Genomic DNA, 17,066 nt, shown 5'->3' with positions numbered 1-17,066 from the left:
TTTCTGGAATGACATAAAATTTCCACTTGTCAATTGCCTGAATTAGAGCCTTGAAAAAGGAAAATTCTCAGTAAGTCAGCGACAAGGGTTAATAGTATGTTTACCAAAGGAGGGAAAAGAAAAACACTTCATCAAAAATTGGCGTCCAATTACTTTATTATGTGTTGACTATAAATTAGCATCTGCTTGCATAGCAAAGAGATTAAAACCTATACTGCAAAATATTATAAGTCAGACACAAAAAGGATTTTTAAAAGGAAGATACATTGGTGAATGTGTAAGAATTATTGCAGATCTGATAGATAAACTAGAAGAAGAAGATATTCCAGGATTATTATTACTGGTTGACTTTGAAAAAGCCTTCGACACGGTCGAATGGTCCTTTATTGAAAAAACTTTAGATTTTTATGGGTTTGGTCCCACACTTTGTAGATGGATAAAATGTTTTTATACAGACATTACCAGTACAGTTACAAATAATGGACATTTATCAGAATTTTTTAATTTGGCTAGGGGGGTTAGGCAAGGGGATCCTTTATCCCCTTATCTCTTCATCCTTGTGTTGGAACTACTTAGTGCAGCTTTAAAATATGACCCAATTGTTTCTGGTGTCACGGTAAACGACTCTGAGTTTTTACTAAGTCAATATGCAGATGACTCCTCTCTGATTCTGGATGAAAATGAGGAATCTCTTAAACAAGCATTGCACATTTTTGATAGTTTTGCTGCCTGTGCTGGTTTGAGGGTAAATGTAGATAAAACTGAAGCCATATGGGTTGGCTCAAGATTAGGCAGTAACGAAAAACTGTTACCAAATAGGAAATTATCTTGGAATACTTCAGGAAAGTTTAAACTGTTGGGAATTCGTTTCAATCTCTTAAATGAGGATAAAACTTTAGAAAACTATACAGAAAAAATTAAAAGCATGAAAAGCCTTCTCAATTTATGGTCATACAGAAACTTGACATATATTGGCAAAACCATTGTTATAAAAACTTTGGCTCTCCCACTTTTGGTACAGGTTCTGACAGTCCTTCCAAATCCACCAGTTCAGGTTATACAAGAAATACAAGGAATTTTCATTAAATTTTTATGGGATGGAAAACCAGACAAAATAAAAAGGAAAGTTATTATTAATAATTATGATGAGGGAGGTTTAAAGTTCCCACATATAGAAAGTTTTTGTATGTCCCTTAAAATGTCATGGCTTTATAAATTGCTAGATCCTTTGAATATTTCTCCCTGGAAAATTCTATTATTGAGTTATATAGAAAAATATGGAGGGCATAAAATATTGTACCTGACAAAAGAGGGTCTGGAAAAAATTGCAAAAAAGTTAAATCCTTTTTGGAGGGACATTTTTCTAAATCTGGCTAAATTGAAGCCAGAAAAGGTGAAAGATGAAAACAATCCCATTAATATCCTGAGTCAACCCATTTGGCTGAATATTAATATTAAAAGATGTGGAAAGCCATTTATTTTTGAAAATTATTGTAATGATGGTATATTTTTTATAAATGATTTAATCTCAGATGGGAAAAACATATTGACATTTGAGCAGCTTAAAACTCAGTATGCAGTTAAAACCAATTTTGTTGAATATTATGGTCTTGTTAGTGCAATCCCAGATATCTGGAAGAAAACAATTTCAGATCATGGTAGATTAGATATTATTGAAAATGATATTGTAGAAAAACTCAAAAATGATAAAAAACCATGTAAATATTTTTATCAATTATTTCTAGAAAAAATTAAAGAAAATCCTTTAAGATCACAAAATAAATGGTCTGATGATTTATGTGTTAAGATTGATGATTGGGGCAAAATCTATTCGATGGCATTTCAAGCAACAAAAAACACTAAACTTCAAAATTTTCAATTCAAGTTATTACATAGAATTGTATACACAAACTCTTTTCTTTATAAATGTGGTTTAATAGAAACAGAACTGTGCACTTTTTGCACTGAAACCAAAGAAAGCTTATTGCATATTTTTTGGGAATGTATATATAGCAAAAATATTTGGATAGCACTTCAAGATTTATTATTAAAATGTGGATTTAGCCTTAAACATATAGAGGCAAAAGATGTTATTTTTGGTATTGGGGAAATTTTTGACCCATATAATGTAGTACAACATATAATGTTGATTTTAAAATTTTATATTTATAGCTGTAAAAACTCAGGAGAAAAACCTTCTGTGAAAGGTAGTATTGCAGATTTAAAATACTGTATAAGAATAGAACAACATACAGTAAATTTCTTATCTCCTACACAAAAAGAATATATAGATAAAAAATGGTTGCCATTACAATCTGTCCTAGGTGATTTAAATATTTTATAACTGGTACGAAAATTATAGTTATATTTTGTTGTATGTCTTGCTATTTAGAGTTGTCATATAATAATAATATCTTTAAGACCATACTTGAAACTGTACATGTGTGTAATCCTGCTTGATTGTTTTCTGTCTTTATGTCAAAAATAAACAAAGTACAAAAAAAAAAAAAAAAAAAAAAAACTGTCTCGATGTTATCTTAGTGCCACCTGTAACGATTCTTGCTGCTTCTAGTTGTAAGTTTTCCAGAGATGTTTTCAAATAATTAGGTATATTATCCCAGACAATGTCCCCATATTCTAAGACTGGGCGAATGAAAGATAAATAAATAGTTTCTAAATGTTTCCTTTTAAGTTTAAACTTTCACTTCCGGAATAATGCTAATCTAGGAATAGCCTTATCAATAATCATTTTTACATGATTATTCCAGCTTCCATCTTCATTTATAATAACCCCTAAATGCTTATGCGACTCAACTTCTTTTATGATGTTAGTATCCATATACACTGGCGGGTGGTGGGGTTTTTGATGCCTTTTTGAAATGGTCATTATTTCTGTTTTGTTTGGATTGAAATTGACAAGCCATTGCTTAGACCAATTATGTATTTTCTCAATATCTTTATTTAACTTTTCTGCCGCTTCATATTCGTTATCAACCACTATATAAATTGAGGTGTCATCAGCAAAAAGTTTCATATCACATTCGATGTCATTAACTATGTCATTTATATAAATGAGAAATAAAATAGGACCCAAGATAGACCCTTGGATTACCCCAGCTGAGACATGTTCGTTATTGGACGTTTCTCCACCAATGACAACCTGTTGCCTTCTTGAGTTTAAATAGCTTTCAAACCAAAGTAACAAGTTACCATTAATTCCTATTTTTCTAAGCTTATATAGTAAGCCTTTATGCCAAACTCGGTCGAAAGCTCGACTTATGTCGCAGAAGATTACCCTGACCTCTTTCCCTTCATTTAATGCTTTACCAAAATCGTTAATAATACATAGTAGTTGGTTTACTGTCGAATCACCAGGAATGAAACCAGACTGGAATTTTGTTAATAAAGAATTTGTAATAATAAAGTTAAAAAGGTATTTAAAAATGCATCTCTCCATTGTCTTACCAATGTTAGACAGCAAAGATATAGGTCTATAATTAAGTAAAAATTCTGGGCCACCTTTGTTCTTATAAACAGGTATAACATTTGCTAGTTTCCACACATCTGGAAACCTCCCTGTTAAGAGGGATTGATTACAAAGTTTTGTAAATGGATACTTCAAGACAGTTGCTGCCGCCCTCAGTAGTCTTGGACTGATTAAATCAGGCCCAGTAGCTTTTGAAATATCAAGATTCAAAAGCACATCTTCAACATCCTGCTCACTTATAACCAGTTCCTCTAGTTTATTAATTTCATCATTTTCTAATATTGGTAATACATTATATGAATCATCAACAGAAGACTGAGCGCAGAAATAATCATTAAAATATGTAGCTTTGTCGTAATCACTTTCTATATATTGGTTATTGAAAATTAAAGTGGGATATGCTGATTTTTTGTTCGGTAGTCCGATCAAATTTTTAATGGTTTTCCACCATTGTTTAGTGCTTATTGTGTGAATACTATCAACTTTATTTATTTGCTTTTCTAAGAATTTTTTTTTACTTGATCGAACATAGTTTATGCATTTATTTCTTATGCGTTGAAAATTTGACCAATCAATTTCATCGTTTGTTAATTTTGCTTTTTTATTTAATCTCTTACGCTTCCGAATCATTTTTCTTATATTTGAATTCATCCAAGGTGGATCATTTTTCCTGACCTGAACCATTTTATTCGGGATTGATTTTGCTGCCGCTTCGAGAATTTTTTCCGTAACATTTACTGCCGCGGTATTAATGTTGTGATTATCAATTAGAGAATCCCAGTTAATTTTAAGGAGTTCGTTTTTAAACAATTCATAATCGCCTAAGTGGTATTGCCAAATGTGTCTTTTAAAGGATTTTGTTAATTGTTTTTCGATATTTATTACTGCACTTATAGGGCAATGATAACGTACATAATTTTCGAGGATGTTTTCACCAACTTCTGAGTAAAGTATTACCTCCGGATCATTTACCATAATAAGATCAAGTAGCGACACTGACTTTTCGCAAAAATATGTAGCATCAGTAATTATTTGATATAAGCTATTTTGGTTGCAAATTTCTCTAAGATTTTGTTTGCTATGATTAAGTTGGTCATCATTAAAATCACCGCAAATTATAATTTTATCAGCATTCGAATTAATGGCAAGATCTATTGAATAGTTTATTTTTTCCCAGGTTTGGTTATCTGAATCTGGCGGTCAATAAAAATTCCCAAATAATATATTTGTTCCTTTAACATGTATTTTGACCCAAACGCATTCCAATCCGTTTATTTTGAATTCAGGTTTTTCTTCACTAAAAATATTTTCTTTCACATAAATAGCCACACCCCCTCCTGCTTTATGATTTCTATCATTTCTGTATGTTTTTTTTTTAAAAGATTCCAATTTGATATTGCTGTCATCAGTGTGTTTATTAAACCAGGTTTCGGTAAATAACAAAATATCTCTGTCGCTAAGCTCAGCTTCAATTAAGTCTCGTTTCGCTAGGAAACTTTGTGTATTTAAACATGTAAAGGTTAGGAACTGACTACCAGTGAACAAAGAGTCGGAATGTGTTGAACAGCTACTTGAACTACTTGTAGAATTAAAGATTGGACCGGGATTTTTTTCTATATCACCAGCTCTATACATGAGATAAAACAACCATAAACACGTGGCAATAATTAAGATGATCAGTAAAATCACCAACGACGACAATACACTCAAGTGCATTTTCTGAAAATCGTCAAGTTTATGTTTTTGTTTTGAGTAATAGTTCAATTTAACATTCAGTAAAGCATAAAATAACTTTGTTATTTCAATGTTACATATTATTCGACATAGAACATATAAATGTACACCAACAGATTTGTACCTTGCTATGATCAGTAATAACACAAGTTGATCTATAGTTAGGCGTAGATACTTAGGCAATCGAGTAGACCGCGAGTAATTTGACCCAACGCGTGCCCTATATGTAATTAGGTCAACGTTTGGCATAACGGTATTATTATAGTAGATACTTTGTGTAATATAGGACACGCGTGGGGGCTTAGTGTGCTTTTAATATAAAAATGGTTATAATCGGATCGTGTGTTGGAGGTAACAGTGACTGTCAACAGCTGATAAAAAAAGTAGGACGTGGATGACTGATAAAAAAAAGTAAGTAGGAAAAAGTAAAATATATACAAAATGAAAAGGGGGTGGAACATGTAACAGGAAAAACAGGTTTTTGCCACAACAGTGCCAAACATAGTTGTATTGTTTAAACAAAATAAATAATATTAACTCTGTTTGGACATCAAGAGACTTATCGTTTATCGAGAAAATATATGAGAATAAGTTTTTCATATACTTTTTTATATGTTTTTTTTTTTTTTTTTTTTTGGTGCTTTAATTGATTACAAATAAGCAATGAACAAAGGCCTTTTGAGTGAGTTTGATCTTTTTAACTAATTCAACTTTGCTTAGAGGTGAGTATGTATGTATCACCCTGATTTACTAAAAACAGTTGGAGTATTGTAGGCTAAGTCTAAATTCTTTGTAATATAACTTATGCAAAAGTGAATTTTCTTAATTATTCATCGTGACTGATATTCATCAGAAAAGAGTATTGTAGGAGTTCCGGTATTTTGAGTAAAGGGTGCAAAAGAAGCTTAAACAATGCAAGAAAATAAAACAAAAAAAAAACACAGAAAAAAAACACAGAAAAAAAAAAACACCAACAACTGAAAACCCAACAACATAACCAGAGAAAAAAGGAAAACAAGGGGGGAGAGAACAAAAAAAAAGTAAGTAAAAAGCCAACGGGAAACGGGAATACAACTTATTTCGACCTAAGGGGTAGAATACAATGACACTTTGAATTACATGTAGTATAGAACATAACTATTTTTAGCATTTTTTTTTACATGTATCAAAGTAACAATATGTATACATTTTCATAAGTACTAATAGTCAAATGAGTACAGGTGTACGCTTGATTAATCTAAAATTTTCACTGTAGAGGAAAATTGTAAATGTGATAATTTGTTCATCGATTTTAATTGGTTGATCATTTATAAGTAACACAGAGCACTCGTATAAAGTTAAACAGGAACGTCACTAGCTGGTTGTTCGCTGACCCTGTCATGACCATTTGACGCGTACTGCATTTCTGTTTCTTGGTTGTCTTCAATCTCGTTTATTTCAGTAAAGTTATCGGATTGGAAAACATAGTCATTCAGATCATACATACGTGTGACGGCGTGTTTTTTGTTGTCCTTCCCAATAATCATGACCTTTCCATCAACCACCCAGGTTGCCTTGAGTCTATGGTTGCGCACGTACGCTCTAGCTTTGAATGCTATTTCATCTCGCGTCTTTGTTAGGTCTTGGTTTATACAGATATCTTGAAGACCGGGTATTTCTCTAAGTTTCTTGGCCGATTTTAAAATTTCGACTTTTAAATCATGCTTTGGGAACCTTGCGATGATTTTACGAGTTTTATTTTCCCTGAATTTTCCTGTGCGATGGCTTACGCTCATGTCATCATCTTTTATGTTCACTCCTATCCTTTTTACTATGTCAATCACCTTTTCAGTAGTATTTTCACCTCTTGAAAAAGGCACACCACTTAGACGGATAAGACCTTTTCTACTGTGCTGTTCGAGATCGTCAACTTTTTCTTGTAGTTTAGTGTTTTTTACATGCAGCTCATTTAGTTGGTTTGTTTTTATTTGAAGGGTTGTTTCCAGTTTACATTGTTTTTCTTCTATGTCGTTTATCCTGTCAATTAAGTGTTTTTGTTTTTCTTTTTCAACCCTCTCGACGGTCTTGTCAATATCGTCTTTCAGTAGCTGCTTAACAGTTTCAGCTATCCTAACTATATCAATTTCAGTCAAAGATACTTTAGGAAGCAAGTCTGATGGATTACTCATTTCGTCTTTTCCTCTAGAATAACAATCTGATTGTTCTGACTTGCTGTCTGTGTCCGACTCGGAGCTTATTTCACTATTTGTACGTTGTCTCTTGTCCTCAACTTGCGACGTCGACGGTGATGGTTTAGAAGATTTTCGGCGTCGACGTTTTTTAATGTTTAATGGGGTTGTTGAGTAAGTTTCGTCGGAGTCGCCTCCCTTCATCTACTCAGTTATGAAACAATCACTATATACATAAATATATATAAATGTACAATATAAATATTTTGGTTTTCAGTTTGTAGTTGGTAAGTTAGAGACCAGTTGTGAGGCGTATTTGCATCACCAAAGTCATCAAAGCCAATTTCAAAATGTTAGATAAAAGTTCATCCACGTACTAATGGCTGTCGTTGTTTTGGTGTGGTCTCGTAGAAAAATTATCCATAAGTAGGTTCATTTAGACACAAAATTCATAGTTCATGCACTAAAGTGTTTTCCTAGAGTTTAACAAATACACTGCTGTGGTAAAATGTGTTTGAAGTTGTGTGATTTACATTTTATCGGGATTTTTTACCAAGAGTCATTTACCATACCTGTTGGCACTAGGGTGCACTCGATTTTTCCGCTAATGTATAAACAAGTTATGTGTGAGTCAATTGATATAATTGCATGGCTATTTATTGATTTCCATCAAGATTTATTTTCGAATGTTATTATGTGTGTTTCATTTATCGACATCAGACTTACAGTATTTTGTGAGAAAAAAAACACATAATTTGATTGATTGATTTCGTATGTTCGTAGATGCATTTGGTCCATTGGGTAAAAAATGGATATGATTGTGCGTACAAAATATTTAATATTAGGTACGAAATATCAAATGTGGAACTAAATAGTAGAGGTACGAAATAGTCAAAGTACGAAATGACTTGGTTCCTTTTGTTTTTGTTTTTCAGAGGATCAGACATTTGGCTTTAAAGATTGAATTGTTTAAGATTTTTGTCTAAACCAGGACCGGTCATCAAATTGACAGTTCAACTTATATTATGGGTTTTGCTCATTATACGAGGCTTTACGATGATTTTTTATCTATTTCCATCAATTTGTTGTCGGAGTTAATGCATTATCCAACGATTTATGATGTTTAAGCTTTAAATAATGCGTTCGTAAAATATACAGGTACTCATAAATATCGAAGACTTTGAAGGTTTGTAAAAGAGAATGGTTCTATTACAGCTATTTCATTGTAATACATATGTGTTAAAAGAGAAGATTATTTAAGTTGAATGTGTAAGTCCTATAACCCCCCCCCCCCCCCAAAGAAAAAAACAGAAACAATACTTTACATTTATATTGTTTGATGAATATAATGCTACGATCAAATCAATCTAAGTAATCTTAGTAGACTATTATGAAAACATGGATCTGATTTGTAGACGTCAGATATATGAAGTTATATATACGTATTGTATTAGATGTTGTCAAGCCTGGACCTTTACAAAGATTGATATGATACGTTTATTGACATCTAACTAAAATGACAGATACTCACAAACTATAAAGACTTGGAAGATTCATAAAGGTCAATGATTCTATTGTTGTTATTGCGTTGTTTTGCAGGTCTCTTAAAAGATGTTAAGATAAGTTTAAATTTATAAGTTTATTCCGATAACGTGTGTATATACAGAAAACAATAGTAAAAATGGCGAATATATAAAATGCAATGTTAATTTCAAGAAATGGGTGGTAAGTGTATATGATCGGCACATTCTCACAATCAACTTCGATGTAACTGCTTATATTTACAACAACCAACCAGAATAAAAATGATCATCAACATCAATGCAAATAAAGTTTGATATGGTCTCACAGTTAACATAATTACCTAATTTGTCCTATTAAAATCGAAATAATTCATTTTACCATGGGTTTGGCATTTATTTATATTCGTATTCCGTAGCTTAAGTTCAGGGTAAAATAATCAAATATAAATGCCCAACCCAAAGTTTTATCAAAACAAATCTAGGGCTGCCATGACGTATTTCTCAAACAAACAACAAGTTATACTCAAAGAAAAAAACAGGAAATTTGAGTATTAAGAATACATTAAAAACCGTCTCTGTCTCTGACTCAGTGGCTCATATAAGAATAATGCGAAGATATAGCAGAGGAGACTATATGTCTGGTGACTAGAGACACTCGAGTTATTGTTTCTTTTTTTTAGAATAAAAATAATAAATATATTACAACTTACAGCCGATACAATTTGGTCATGTTGATAAACGTATTACTTTCTAATGACCGTATCTTGTTGTTATATAGATATCTAAAAAGAGAAAACAAACATGCTTTGCTAAAGCAAAATACACACACAAGTACAATGATAATAATGTGATAAACAGCTAAACATTGTTAAAGTCTTTTTAATTGAGTAAAAAGAGAGATACATGCAAACGTAAACAATTTCCAGACCTCCCTACAGACGTAGAATGGCTGTCTCAACATGACTCGTGTCCTGCTATTCAATCATCTATCACAAATTAATATTCACGTAAATTCAGTATGTAGGGTCTTAAAATGTTTGTCATTCACATGAATGACACAGACAGATGATTTGAATCGACTTTCTAACATCTATAGAAGCTACCGACAATCACTAGTGTCGATTACAATACTTTACACTGGTTAAACTCAGATCAGGGTCAATTATATAATGAATGCTAATATCGATATTTTCTTTCACATACCCATATTGATCCCCTTTACAAATGCGTTAATAGAAATATATAGTTACTCACAAATACTGAAGACTAGGAAGACCCATAAAAGTGAATGGTTCTATTGTAGATATTTCATTGTGAGATAGCTGTCTGAAAAGAGAAGATTTTATAAGTTGAATGAGTTCTTTAAACAGACATAGCAAAACCTAGAATTATATTGATTTATAAATATTGTGTAACAAAAAAATCAATTTAAGTAATTGTATAGATAATGATGAAAAAATGAATATCAGTTGTAGACGTCACACATATGACACAGCTAATCAATTGTATTTAATATATTTGATGTACTTGTTTTGTTTGGTGAATATCACGTTTTAAAAGTATTCATCTAAGTAATTTTAAAACGTTTATGAATAACAATTATACGTGGTAGACTCAGCTCAGTTATCTATAGGGAAAATGTTTTAATATATTTCTTTTATTGTTATGCATGTTAAAGATTGATTAGAATAACAGGGGTTGTGAGATATATGTCAACAATAATAGAGCGTTGTCACATTTTTGATCAAGGGTAGGAACGAACGTTAAATGTTCACGAGACAACAACCAACTAACGAACGGTAATTTTCAGCATTAATGCAAATAAGGTTAAACATGAATTTAACAGATACATTGTAGTTCATTCTACATAATAAGCGTAAAATAATAGTAAGAAGATAAAACAAACAACAAGTTACACTGAAAGAAAACCAGACAAGTGGTGTTTAGAAAATATTAAAGACAGTCTCTGTCTCTGACTTATTGCTACATATAACAAGTATACGAATAAGGCAAAGATAAAAAAGAGGGGGTTCGGAATATGTCTGCTGACTAGAGACACTCGTGTGCGCTCCAACTCTGAATTCGACCTTGGACACACATTATAGACCAACTAATCATAGATATTGGTTTGTTCATTAGGTCTTTCCACCTTTCCGTGGAAAGACCTATTGATTTTGTTCTGATTATTATTATTTTTTTTTTCTTCCGCCTAATTTTTTTCTTGCGTAGGATTGATGTTTCAAAAGATGTCGCTTAGATATTTGGAATATGATATCTTAAAGCGTATGCGCTTTTAAAACGGACCCCCTGCGTAACCAAATACTTTACGTTGTAAGAGTTATCTCCCCAAACACTATTTTTCTTGTGGCCACTACTCCTTCGCAACCGTAAAAGATTACGACAAATTTATTTTACCAAATTGCTCGTTACATCCTCAGAATGTTCTGTTTTGTTTTGACCGAAGCCGTATCGAGATTCCATATGAGAGTTATTTCCCCTTTTGTATTTGAAATTTTGAAATGTATTTTAAACTGGAAAACCATAAGTGATAGAGACCTAGGGTGTTTTGATTTGAGATCCTTGGTCCAAAAAAATGAAAATTAGGTCAAGGTCAAAGGTCAAGGTCATATTCTAAATTTTGATTTTGGCTTATTTTCACTCATTTTCATAAACCTTATAAGATATCGACAAATTATTTTTACTAAATTGTTAGTTGCGACATGTCGTTACATAATAATTTTGGTTGAAAGGGTGCATAGACAATGACTAGGAGTTTTAGCCCTTATCATATCTAAAATTATGCGTAAAGTGATATAACTTATTAACCATACATATTAGAGACCTAGGGTCTTTTGATTTGAGATCCTCAGTTTGTGACCTTGAAATTGAGGTCAAGGTCATAGGTAAATTTGACGTTCTAGATTATGACCTTTGCTTAAAATTCATATCTTTACATCATAAAGCCATAGGAACTGACATTTTAGACTGATTTTTAATATTCTAATATCAAAATAGATATTTACTGGTGGAAAGTTATATGTTGAAATTAAGATGTGTATATAATGAGAAAACAAACGTGCTTTCCTCAAGCACAATACAGTGTATGATAATAATAATAATAATAATAGTATGACAGGATTATAACCCTAGTAACTGGTGTTACCAATCATGAATAGAACACTTTAAGTTAAAAAAAATCAACAAAACTATTTTCATCGTGTATGTCAAACTGCAAAAATTTCGAATACAAGAGGTTTTTTTTAAATGTCATTATTATCTGTCTATTTCTAGAGTTATATGCATAATTTTTATTTGAGATGACATGGATTCTGCATCAAATTGTTTTGATCAACAATTTTAGAATTTTAAAACTCTTCCAAGCTTAACAACCTCCACGATGACCTCCAACTTGCTTATTCAAAACAAAATCCGAAATAGTATTGTCATCCTTTTAGTAAACACAAAATTGTTACAAACAATATCTGATTTTAGCTGCTGAGAAAAAAAAATGATTTGTACACGCTGAAACGTACAACAAGGCCGATATGTATTTGATTGAATACAAAAAAAAAGGATCTACAGTATCGTACACATGTGTCAGAGAAACAATATCCAGGATGCTTAGGTTAAACTGAATTTATTATCTTAACTCATCTAAGGAGTGTTCTAGAAGTGTTCTAAAAGTTTGCCGTGATCAAATTTGCGCTCGATTTCATATGATGAAAACATTATCTTTCACTTAGTTTAATAGAGATCTGAAGCTGGCGTGCTGGTAACTGCTTGTAGTCCCTTGTTAATGTTATGCATCATTGTCATTTTGCTTATTTTCTTAAGTTACCTATTCTGACACAGACTCGGACTTCTTTTAAACTGAGTTCTAATGTACGTATTGGTGTATGTTTTTTTCCTACATTGGCTATAGTTATAGAGGGAGGGTTGTGATCTTACAAAACATGTTTAACCCGACGCACTTTTGTGCCTGACCCAAGGCAGGAGCCTCTTGCTTTTGTTAGTTTATTTATTTGTTATGGAGTTTAGTGTGACGTCCATTATCATTGTACTGTACACATTTTAGGGATCATCTGAAGCCCGCCACCGGATGCGGGATGTTCTCGCTGTGTTGAAGACCAATCAGTGGCTGTTCACTGTTTACTGCTCTTTGGTCGGGTTGTGGTTTCTAAGCAATTTTACATTTTCATTTCTCAATCGCATTGAAAAAGGTACTTTATTTTATACTTATGCTGTCCACCTTTATAAAATCCTTTTACATTTTGATTTTTCGGGTCGTACAGTGATGTATAGTTGTTAACACCTAATTAATAAAATTGAGAATGGAAATGGGGAATGTGTCAAAGAGACAACAACCCGACCAAATAAAAAACAACAGCAGAGGGTCATCAACAGGTCTTCAATGTAGCGAGAAATTCCCGCACCCGGAGGCGTCCTTCAGCTGGCCCCTAAACAAATATATACTAGTCCAGTGATAATGAACGCCATACTAATTTCCAAATTGTACACAAGAAACTATAATTAAAATAATACAAGAGGCTCCTGACTTGGGACAGGCGCAAAAATGCGGCGGGGTTAAACATGTTTGTGAGATCTCAACCCTCCCCCTATTCCTCTAACCAATGTAGAAAAGTAATCGCATAACAATACGTACATTAAAATTCAGTTCAAGAGAAGTCCGAGTCTGATGTCAGAAGATGTAACCAAAGAAAATACACAAAATGACAATAATACATAAATAACAACAGACTACTAGCAGTTAACTGACATGCCAGCTCCAGACTTCAATTAAACTGACTGAAAGATTATGATTTCATCATATCAACATCAGGCACAATCCTTCCCGTTAGGGGTTTAGTATCATACCATCATAACATATATGAGAAGAACATAACCCGTGTCATGCCAACAACTGTTTTTAGAATAAATGTGTTTAGTTCCGATGCAAAGACCTTATCAGTGACTCAATATTAACGCCAAAATATGCAATCTTTAATGACTTGACAACAGTATCGTAATCATATCCCTTCTTAATAAGTTTATTCAAAGGTTTTGTAAGTTTCTGAGGTCAATACTGACACCTTTGTGCTTTATAAAGAATATTTCCATAAAAAATTGGATGTGAAATACCTGAACGTATTAGAAGTCTGCATGTTGAGCTATATTTACGAATGATGTCTTTATACCGATGATAACATTTAGTAAATGTTTTGACTAGTTTGTGATATCGAAAACCCTGGTGTAATAATTTTTCAGTAATACATAAATTTCTCTCGTTAAAATCTAAAATATTGTTACATACACGAGCAAATCGTACAAGTTGAGATATATAAACACCGTAAGTAGGTTTCTGATGGAAATTTGTCCATTAGAAACATGCCACTTCATTGTGTTTATATATGTATTGAATACTGTACACCGCATTTTGATGGTCACGCAAAAGGATAGTAATGAATCTAAAACATATTTTCAGATCTCAAAAGGAGACAAGAGCTTTTTGTTATTATTGCTTAAATCAGATTACAGTAAATTTTAAATATTGATCATCAATAACAGCAGTTAAAGTCAACTTAAATCTTCAAAATAGCAGTTCACAACAATGACAATTTCAAGAAAACATATAACAGCTAATGATTCAATAACAGTTAACAGAACAAATATCTTCAAAACAACAGTTAACAATAGTTTGAAAATGCCCCAAAAAAATTCAACATTACAGGTCTTGCATTCGGATTAAAAAATCAAATCAAAACAAAATAGAATCAACTTTTCTTATATGAAATATCCACCAAATATATTTTAGGTATATTTCTTATCAATAACACACATTTTCCGCATCAATGATCTTAAATATTTGACACTTTTAACTTCAATATAAGAGCACAGAACCATGACATAGGTGCACAGAGAGACCAGGACCGTTTTTAAAATCACCAGCAAATCGTCAGGACAATTTCGGTTACAAATCTGCACGTCTTATGTAGTATGCATTATAATTGCCTGAATCTACTTCATGTTAACTTTAGGTAATAATAGTATCATTGACAATCGTATCACATCTCTTCTTCGTATCGTTTTATATAATATTAGTGTTATGGAAGAAATAATGTGTCGTTGAAAATTTTTCAGCACTTGTATTGTCTAACCAAACCTTCGAATAATTGAAATAAGGTAACAAACTGAATATTTGATATATATACTTACATTCTATACAGTTGCTCACAGTCTGCAAATGTGATTGCAGGAATTTCAATAATCAAATTGTAGCTGATGTAGCTGTAATGAACAGAAAATCGACAGTTAAAGAATCTTTTAGACAATAAAGTTATGTATGTCTGTTTATAAGATGTGTTCAATAAAAAAATATTTAGGATTGAAGACATTCCAAAAACAATGTTTCCAGAAGGAATAGAATCAATGTAACCGTCTACATTTCATCAAAGTTATTAAAACACAAATATTCAAATTTGCAGAACTTTTATTCTAATGATGGACAAGAGACTGTATGCATACGTAAAACAGCATGACAACAAAGTAATACAACCGTAATGTTATGCATGTTGGTTCGTAGGTATTAGCTTTGTCAATTTCATTTTAATCATTATACCCTCTGTCGATGGTGAAACATTATATAATATAAATGTTTTGTTCGGAAAGTCTTACTGTTTGGGGAACTATTGTTTCTAAAATAAAACATCTGAAAATTTAAAATCTGATAATCATAAATTACAGCGCAAACTATATGCAATTCAGACAGATGACATTGTACGTTACTTGATTATTTTATACACGACCCACTATAAGCAGATGATAAGTACGATACATTACACACCTACTAATTATATATGTCATTTGACACAAATCTAATTGAATGTACATACATAGTGTGTAACTGTGGCATCTCTTTACATAATTGAACATCAATTTCTGTTATGTTGTTATTCCTGAGATCTCTAGAAAAAAAAAATCATCAAGTTGCAATATTATCCAAGCACAGTTCTCTTGGTGTGTGTTTTGCAATTAAAAGTGACAGCTACATAAGATTTACCAATATCAGATTACCTTTCACTTGAAAAAAAAACCCGTCTGATATCGTTGGAAGTGACAATATGATTCTACTAAATGTTGCAAAAAGAATGCATGGCTGCTATTGTAATGTGAATATTCTTATTAAAAAAAATCAATATTTGTTGCATTTCCAGCTTTATTCTTTCGTATTTTGAGCACTTCTTATTTGAGATCTGGAGCTATCATTCTAGTATCAGCTAGTAATCCGTTAATTATTTATGTATCATTGTCGTTTTCCTTAGGTTTTTTTGGTTACCTTTTCTGACATCGGACTTCTTTTAAACTGAGTATCAAAATGTATATTACTGTTTTTTCTCAACCCTGCATTGGTTAGAGCTATATGGGGTTGAGATTTAACAAAACATGTGTAACCCACTGCATGTGTGTGCCTGTTCCAGAGTCAGGAGCATCTGGCGTTTGTTAGTCTTGTAATTAATGACATTAGTAAAAAGGGATTAATGTAATGTGTAATTTAATTGAATATTTTGTAATTGTAATTGCAAGTAATTAATTACTTTCAAAAGTTATTGACCCCATGCCTGACTTACATATGGTACGTATCACTTGGAAGTGTTGGAATGTGTCCCAGATATTTAGAGTAACAGTTAATTCTAGAGCCTGACGAATCATCAACACAAGAGCAAGTCGACGGACATGTTCCTTCTATTAATCCAGCACAAATCACAGCAATAACGAAGATTAGAATTATATCCATGCTCATTATATTCATATTACATCGCTGGAATTAGAAACACATCGCAATATAAACTCATTTATAAAATCATAAATAAAGTAAAGATGCTATGTATTCCATTTACACGAATAGTATATGAACAAAAGTTTTTCATCAACTTGTTTTCAGAGTATTTACAGCGCACTCTCCTTTCAACGGAAAATTCTTGCTTTTATCAAAAACCTTTTGACAGCTTGTGGTCAAGGTTGTGATGGTTCCCTACAAAAGAATGTCAGAGTGAATACAATACATACTTGTATTTGAACAAAATACTGTTCTTATCTGATTGTTTGAAACTAATATACATAGACACTGATTGCAACAGTTTGATAAATAACATGCCA

General features: G+C 32.0%; 1 long non-coding RNA gene across 1 annotated transcript; it reads right to left on the bottom strand.

Annotated features, from left to right (window-relative positions):
* Positions 1-8,920: 8,920 nt before the first annotated feature.
* Positions 8,921-10,264, bottom strand: LOC143052817 (uncharacterized). Its single transcript, XR_012971256.1, has 3 exons — positions 10,167-10,264; positions 9,623-9,694; positions 8,921-8,992 (listed from the first exon to the last, which is right to left on the bottom strand). It is a non-coding gene; the product is annotated as an uncharacterized LOC143052817 (long non-coding RNA).
* Between the last annotated feature and the right edge of the window lie 6,802 nt (positions 10,265-17,066).

This window comes from Mytilus galloprovincialis, chromosome 11 (genome assembly GCF_965363235.1).
Source record: "Mytilus galloprovincialis chromosome 11, xbMytGall1.hap1.1, whole genome shotgun sequence".
In the NCBI taxonomy this organism is placed as follows: Eukaryota; Metazoa; Mollusca; class Bivalvia; order Mytilida; family Mytilidae; genus Mytilus; species Mytilus galloprovincialis.
The sequence above is the reverse complement of the archived record's forward strand: the minus strand, read 5'-3'. Positions and strand labels throughout refer to the sequence as shown.